This window comes from Etheostoma spectabile, chromosome 13 (genome assembly GCF_008692095.1).
Source record: "Etheostoma spectabile isolate EspeVRDwgs_2016 chromosome 13, UIUC_Espe_1.0, whole genome shotgun sequence".
Taxonomy (NCBI): Eukaryota; Metazoa; Chordata; class Actinopteri; order Perciformes; family Percidae; genus Etheostoma; species Etheostoma spectabile.
This window is the reverse complement of record NC_045745.1, coordinates 26,911,198-26,917,546: the sequence shown is the minus strand read 5'-3', so window position 1 is coordinate 26,917,546 and position 6,349 is coordinate 26,911,198. Positions and strand designations below refer to the sequence as shown.

The window sequence follows — 6,349 nt, the reverse complement described above, 5'->3', positions numbered from 1 at the left end:
TTTTCCATAAAGTGGATGATTCAGTTGTTCTGACCGGCAGTGTAGGCCTACATCATGTCCCATTCCAAAAAGGATGAGCAATTCAGTATTAAGTTTGGAAGATTGAATAAATACACAGATATACTGGAGTCAGAGCGAGGGAAGGCCCACACAGGGCCAGAGAGGAGAGGGACTGATGGATGTGCGACATACGTGGCAGATGCTGACATTTTAAGCCCATTTCTCTAGTCGAGTGGACCCCCTGTCTGGGTGAGCAGTAATGGATTTGTTTGTCTTCTTTTCTTGCTGTGGATTTCTCAGAGCATCCAAACAGATTGTTTACCTAGAGTTTGAGCAGCAGCAGTCAATAGGTTGGTAAAAGTAATATACATGGCCACTACTGGTCAGTCGTGCAGATATTTCAAAATCAATACCGCTGTAGGCGTGTTTAGCTGGCTTCAGTGTGCATTGTTGTTTCTTTAAGGGGAGAACAGGTGCTTCTTCCATCTGTGGTTTCACCATCTTGGTTCTCTCAGCTTTGTCAGAGGGAGATTGCATGAGAAATGATTCCACTGTAGCACATGGGCAACACGGGTGACTGCTATCAGTTAGAATTAAGAAACTGTGCTTCTGGCTGTGTGTGCAGGTTTTCAGTGATCATCCCAATGGAGATATTTCTGGTTATTCGGTCTGAGAAGTAATTTATTTTTACTACGAGTAGAAAAGATGACTGTTTAGCTCAGTGGAAAGTTTGCCCCTAGTGGTTTTGGATTGAATCTTGCCACAGTTTTCTCTCCCATCACTGTGCTTCACTTCCCCCTACGCTCATGCTGAGTAAATAACACTCAAGTAAATGTGATTGAATATCTCAGAGGAGCTGAAAGGATTAGTTGATTAATGGATTTGTTTATTGACAAAGAAAAATCGGCAACTGAACAGTTTTGATAGTTGAATAATTGTTTTGTTTCTTCAAGCAAAAATAATAAAACGATGGTCCACATTGTCATATTTCAGCTTTCCAAATGGGAGGGTTTGTTCCTTGTCCTTGTCAAATATAATAGTAAACTGAGTAAATTTGGGTTTTGGACTTTTGGGCTCTGCAAAGTTGTGACTGCCATCTTTGTCTCTGTACTGGTATCAGTGTAGCTCCATACTAATGTCTGTTTACATCTGTGTCCGCTCAGAGAGGATGAGAAACTGTCAAGATGAGGTGAATTTATGTAAAGTGTGTATTATTCCTCTTCATGTGTGTAGAAGTTGGCTGTTAAATTGGAATTATGTATATTATGGAGGTGTTGGTTGAGTAGCATGAGATGTTATTTTTTTTAAATCAACAAGCTTGTTAATCGATTACTTAAGAAGTAGACTTCTTTCAGGGGTGTTTCATCTTGCTGTTGAATTTCCTCGTATACAAAATACGGCATATAACCCTTCTAATTAGAAAAGGAGTTATCAAAGCGGATGTATGTGTTTGTTTCATTGAGCTATTGAATTCAAAAGTGGAAAACATATTGGTCAAAATTAAAACCACAGAGATATCCTGGCTTAAGATGACACTTAAGGCTGGATCCTACACATCCCATAATGCTTCCCAATAAAAAAAAAAAACTGTGATTATGCTCACTTTCTGGTCAACTTCAAGCTCCCAGGTTGAAACACAGGCTGTTATAGATTCATAAATGATGACCGAGCTAAGATAACCATGGTGACATCGGTGTGACATCATCAGGGTCATTTTCTCAGACTTCCCCTGGTCCAAAAGCCAACATCAGACACTGGTTTTCACAAACTGTAAAACCACGAACACATGCGGAGTGCCCCTTTTTAATCTTAAACCGTCCGTCACTAATGTAGGTTAAATCAAAGGAATTACCTAAACTACCATTTTAGGATTGTATATTATCATAATGACGCAATCCTTCATCAACATTAAACCCTGCTAATATTCTCGTGGATTAAATCAACTTGTCATGCACATGAGTCAGTCACTGGGTTTTATAAATAGGTGTAGCGGTTCTCTCTGGTGGATCCTTGATCAAAGGGCATGCCATTTAAAAGTGGTGTCCTGGGTACAAACCCTGCCTTGGACATTGTTAGATGTCATCCCCATTTGTCTTCTGCCTCTCCTGGCTCTTTAATAATATGCTGTCCAGTAAAGAGAGGGAGACAAAAAGAATTGAATCCCATTTGATTTTTTTTAAAAAGCTGTCTCTACAACTCTCAACTACTCTAAACAGATATAACGGCATACAGTGTCCTTGCTGTGCTTTAGAAATGATTTGTAATCTATTTGTCTGATCGCTCTTTTAACGTGATGCACTGGATGCAGGGGCTGGAAAAAAAAAAAAACATGGTGAAATTTGAAATGGACAGACATCCCATGCACCCACTTGCTCTACAAATAAACACTGGCTTCTTATTGCTCAATTTGCGAGCTCCCTTTGATTGTTGGCTCGCTGGGTGCTCCATAAGGTCATACATGTGTGTCCCCTTGTTTGACCGGAGGATGTCTGGGATGTACAGTACATGTCCAAATTAACCAGTGACAATTCAAATTAAATGCTCCCTTTTAAATGCTTTCTTTCTGGTCTGTAAGCCTCTTACAGCACCCAAGTCTTCATTGCAGTGTGTAGTCAAGAGTAATGATGTGTGGTAATGATTTCCTTGAGGCGACTCATCTTTGTTCATTCCCCCTCTGTTTCCTTCTCATTAAACCTTTCATAACCATCTGCATGGTACCATGCAAAATAAATAAAGTTAGGAGCCAACAGTTACTCCTCTCTTGTTGGCACAGAGGTCCCAGTCCCAAGCCTTGTTAATCACTACCTATTTATATGTATCGGTGCAGTATCTTCCACATGGATAACTATGCAAGTACTTGGGACAGAAAGCAATATGTTTACAAGGGTTTGTGTGACATTCATCTTTTTTTTTATTATTATCAAGAATCCCTTAGCATAGTCATTTAAGCATCATTATGTGAGAACAGTAATTGGCAAGAAATGGAGTTACTGGCGGAGCACGTTGTAGCTCTACTTTCAATTATACATGTTTTAGCATGCGTAAATGGTCCAAAGTGGTTTAGAGCCGTGTGTTATTGTCTATATTCTCATTAAAGACACTCAGTAATTCACCAAAGACCTTCAAAAGACCTTGGCTAACTAAATCATTAGGAGGCAGTGACATGTTATTTTTCTGGCAGCTGTATGTTGCAAACCGTGAAACTGGATGTTCCACATCATTGTTGTCCTAACATGTCACTGCCTAGCCAAACGTCTTTGCGCAATGGGGAGAGCGAATTTGCTCTGCGCTGCGCTCAAAGTTAAAAATATTTCAACTTTGACCTAGTTGCCGCTGACCTTTCGAAAGCGCAACCTAGTTATAACAGCTGTCGCTTCAACGGTAACGAGCTTCCTTGCCACCATCGATGATGAATACCTGCGCTGCGCTTTGCTTTCTGCGGCCAAGCAAATCGCTTTCATCTGTAATAATGGTTGCAGAAGTATCTCACAGGGGCAATTCATTCGTTAATGGTCACCAGCAAAAACTCAGGGTTCACCAACCGTATGTGAAATAGGCGAGTGTACACAGTGACTTTAGAAATGCAAATCTGAATGCAGGATGACTTAAGTATTTGTTGTAAATGTCAGAGCAATCTTTATTTGTGCTGAAAAGAAGTCCAGCAGATTGGCTAGGTGTCAGCAAAAGGAGCTTCAAATACAAACATGTTGAGATTTAAAGGGGCTGTACTCCAATATTCAGAACTTAATATAGCAGCAAATACATATTTGCTATAGCTATAGTAGAGTAATGGTGTCCTAACCAGAGAATACATTTCCACTCCCTCTGTGCGTGTTGTCATCTGAGCGTCTCTATTCTTTGTCTTAATAGCTGGTCTGGCCATGCATGCAGGTGGCCATGAAAAAACGTAGTGTTAGCCGTGTGGAAGTAATCCCAGCCCGCTGTTTAAGTGATTTGAGTACAGCCCCTGTTAAAGAAGGTGATCTTAAAGTCTTTTTTTTTTCTATATAGCTTATGTCTGTTTACCAATTATTTTAATTGCATTTTTTTGTAATTATAAGCCCTGTAATAGGTTTCAATTCTGGGTAAATTAAGAATCTGACTGATTGTTTTTCTACACTATCATTGGCAATCAAACAATGCCGGTTCAGAGCAATGTGTCGAACACTGGTGCATCAAAAACAATTACACGGTTGCAGCCGATGTAGCAGAGGTGAGACAGTACAAGTGTTACACTCTCACATTTTTAGATGGGAGCCACTTGGGCCAAAACAAGTCTCTACACAAGCCACTCATCATCTTGTTAAAGCCAGTGATGTTTTTCTATATGCTTTTTTGAGGAAGTCCCATATATAAGAAAACACTGGCTGAATCAGACACCCTGCGATCTGCCATTGCCCGCCATTTGCCCCAGTTAGTGCCTGTTCATTTTATCACTCTTAGTGCAGTGAACAGCGGGAATGACAGGAATAGGACTTGCTCAAGTGAGACCCTGAGCTGAAAACCTGCCAATCAAACCTGTAAGGCCAACGCGCCTGTACATTTTTACCACTTGCAGTACAGACCCTCAAAATGCTCTTGGACATGTCTGACATGATTTTCAACAACACTTTAAAAAAATGTGTGTGTGTGTGTGTGTGTGTGTGTGTGTGTGTGTGTGTGTGTGTGTGTGTGTTGGTTGTGTGTGTGTGTGTGTGAAAGATATAGAGAGAGAGAGAGGTGTCAATTTCTCAGACCAGTGCATCAAAGTGTCTTAACAATATCTCTTTTTCTGAGTTACTGTCACCTTGGTGAACACTGTTGGGTCTAAACAACCGAGGGTGGGTGGGTGGGTGTTTGTGTGTGTGCGCGCAACCTACGCTATGACTCGCTTATCGGGGGATTTTGAACATAAGGAGTAGGATGATTTGAATGTTGGAAAACCACTTGTGGCCTATATCTGGCTTTGCTAATCACACCAACGCAGCCGCTCCATCTTTCAATCAGAAGAAGGTTCGACTCAGCAAGTGCACCAGCAGGTTTATTATTATTCTGATGTTGTTTAATTAGATTTTTAATTTTTTTTTTTGATAGAAATGACCAGAGTCTACATGTCCATTTGTCATTCTTCAGCCTCTCACTAAATATAGCAACTGCAAACAATGCTTTCTGAGGCACTTTAAAACCTACTAGCTCTTTTTGAGATATGAGTCAAGCCCACTACAAGCTGCTCGGAGGCAAATCATATGTCTAGTTTACAGTGATGTTGAGTTGATCCCTGTTTTGCTTTGGGCAAGTGGGCTTTGCTTAATTGTTGCTGAATAGTTTATGAGGTTGGTCTTGTTGGGGCAGGGACAGCCTGTGTGCCGAGGGCTATGATGTTTTTAGCTTCTTTTTTTTTTTTAAATTGGTGAATCAAATCCAAACGATAGAATTTGAATCAGACAGTAAGCACATGTAATGAAGTCAGGCTGCTCTGGATCATAAAGTAGGTTTAGCTTTGGTTCAAGCAGGTTGGATTTGGCTCAGATCATCCATGTGTTTTGGAGCAGACAAGACATTCCTCACTTCCATTTGACATAAGGAACATCATGTACTGTGGAAGGATGTTGTGTACCCTTGCTTATATCTGACAGTGTGGATTTCTACATGATCAGTATTTGTTTAATAAATATCCTAGAAAAAAGACTTGAAATGAAAACAGGGAGGCAAGCAATATTGCTGGGTAATCCACATCTAAAATAAGTCCGATCTTGGTTAGAGAGGGATGCTGGCTCAGTGAAGCATGTGCAGCTGCAGAGTGGAGCTCTTCCCCTCATGCACGAGGATGAGCATGGAGAGGTTTTTTAAGTTCCTACTCTTTTCCCTGCAGCGCTATACCTCAGTCTGGTTTTCACATACCAATAACATAAAGAGAAAACAAAACCGAGACTTTCTCTTTTGTATATGAGATGATTCATCTCTTTTTTTTTTTTCTTTTTTTTTTATGTGACGGACAAGAGAGTTTACTCACGCTACAGTCCTGAATAATGTCTAGTCCATATCACACCACATGTATTGAAGACTGTCCTCCTTCCCCGAAAAACGCTTGCATAAGTCATTTGTTTAAATTGCAATTACAAGCCATATTTACATTTCCAGTGACGGTGCCCTCTAGTGGTTGTAGTAATTCTGACGAGAGCAAAGGTGACAAAGTACAAGAGACCATTACACTGTACATCCATGATAAGACCACGTAAATCATAGATCAATTATATTAGACGCAAGTCCACAAATTGAGGCAAGTTATGTGTGTGGTTGGTGGTCAATGGGTCAAACAATCACTGGACTTTCATGCAGGAGACCCAGCTTTGGGTCCTGTTCAGGTTTT

At 40.5% G+C, this 6,349-nt stretch overlaps 1 protein-coding gene across 4 annotated transcripts in view; it reads left to right on the top strand.

Annotated features, from left to right (window-relative positions):
- The window catches only part of nyap1 (neuronal tyrosine phosphorylated phosphoinositide-3-kinase adaptor 1), a 31,812-nt gene that overhangs the window by 4,765 nt on the left and 20,698 nt on the right, over nt 1-6,349 (top strand). The window lies entirely within an intron of this gene.